This window comes from Octopus bimaculoides, chromosome 30 (genome assembly GCF_001194135.2).
Source record: "Octopus bimaculoides isolate UCB-OBI-ISO-001 chromosome 30, ASM119413v2, whole genome shotgun sequence".
In the NCBI taxonomy this organism is placed as follows: Eukaryota; Metazoa; Mollusca; class Cephalopoda; order Octopoda; family Octopodidae; genus Octopus; species Octopus bimaculoides.
Window position 1 is genome coordinate 9,336,804 of NC_069010.1, and position 2,223 is coordinate 9,339,026.

Sequence of the window (2,223 nt, forward strand, 5' to 3'; positions counted from 1 at the left end):
TTTTATTCAGGTGGACCCCACCCCACCACCACCACCACCCCATAGCCATTTTTTTTTCTCTTTTATTGCCCACAAAGGGCCAAACATAGAGGGGACAAACAGGGACAGACAAAGGGATTAAGTCGATTACATCGACCCCAGTGCGTAACTGGTACTTAATTTATAGACCCCGAAAGGATGAAAGGCAAAGTCGACCTCGGCACCCCATAGCCATTTGATAGGCTTTCACTCTTTTGTTGGTTTCAGTCATTAGACTGCGGCCATGCTGGAGCACCACCTTCAGTCGAACAAATCGAACCCTGGACTTATTCCTTATGAGCCTAGTACTTACTCTTGTGGTGCATCTTTGCTTCTTCCCCAGTTTGTTGATTGTTGCAATGATCTGAAACGAAGGAACAACCTGTTTCCGTGAAATTCTGTTTTTCCGCTGGGGAAAAACAGCAGCCGAAACAGTTGTCATGCTTCAGACAGCTTACAAGGCCACTGCCATAAGCAAAGCACAAGCTTACGAGGGGGTTTCATGCTTTAGGAATGGTCACTTGTCGCTTGGAGACCAAACTTGTTCAGGACAACTGTTGACCGCTTGAACGAATGAAAAACATCATGAAAATTCATGAACTGATCTTGGAGGATCATTGCTGAATAACGGATGAATTTGTTGATATGTTGGCATGTCATGGAGCTTATGCCAATGAATTTTGAGCAAGGAATTGCAAATGAAAAGAGTCACAGCAAAATTTGTGCCTCATTTACTGGCAGAAGATCAAAAGCAGTCATGACTGGATGGGTCACGAACTGAAAGAACGGTTGAAAGTTGATCTGAACCTTTTTGCCAAAGGTCATCACTGGTGCCACGAAAGCTGGTGCCACGGAATTTTCACATGTGGAAGAGGTGAAGAAAAAAAAGGACGGAGGTGTTAAAAGGCATCACTTTACAAGAGTTCCAGCATTGCTTCAAATGGAGAATTCTTTGAAGGGGATAAAAGTGTAAACATGTAAGACTAAATGAATAAAATAATAATGGAAAATTCCGGTTCCTTTTGGGTACCCCCTCCTGTATACATACATACATACATATATCATCATCATCATCATTTAACGTCCTCCTTCCATGCTAGCATGGGTTGGACTATTTGACTGAGGACTGGTGAACCAGAAGGCTGGACCAGGCTCCAATCTGATCTGGCAGAGTTTCTATGGCTGGATGCCCTTCCTAACGCCAACCACTCAGAGAGTGTAGTGGGTGCTTTTATGTGTCACCCGCACGAAGACCAGTCAGGCAGTATGCATATATCTATATCTCTATCTATCTATATAATAATAATAGGCTGTTGTTCGATAGTTAAGATTTTAATTAAATATTCACAAGAGGTTTACAAACACCATTTCAATCTTAAGTTGGTGCTTGAGATGTCTTTTATCATTTGTAATCAATATTAAAAAAAAAAAAGAGCAAAGTCACAAGTCCATTTATTCGTTTTACTGGCATACCATATGAATGTATATGGAGAAAGTAGTGACTGTACTGAGAGTGGTGACTGTGCTGAGAGATAGATAGATGGGAGGTTAAGAGAAGTGGAAGGGAGGAGAGAAAGTGAGAAATAGCCAGCAGTTTTTCTAACAAACAGGTAAGTATAAAAAGGGAGGGCAGAGTGGGAGAGAGGAGGAGATAGTGAATATCAAGGTAAAGGGGTGGAAAGGTGAACAAGAAAAGATAGAGCTGTACAACAGAGATAAGACATTAGAGATAAAGGGAGCGAGAGAATAACAGAGATAGATAGAGAGAAATCTTTGTATGGTAAGTAAAATGTTGGGGTGACATTGCAAAAATGAAGAGACAAAGTGGAAGCGGACTCGGGATTGAAAGAACAGGAACTATATCAACATTATTTTTAAAATCCACTTTTCCGTTCTTGAATTAGAAAGAAGTTATTGAAGCAATATTCTCTACAGCTGGATGTCTGTGTTTGTAACCCCCCTCCCACCACCAACATCGCTTGGCAACCGATGCTGGTGTGTTTACGTCCCCGTCACTTAGCGGTTCAGCAAGAGGGACTGATAGAATAAGTACTAGGCTTACAAAAGAATAAGACCTGGGGTCGATTTGCTCGACTAAAAGGCGGTGCTCCAGCATGGCCACAGTCAAATGACTGAAACAAGTAAAAGAGTAAAAAAAGATATATATATATATAAAAATCAGAATGTGTGTCTGTCTGTCTGTCT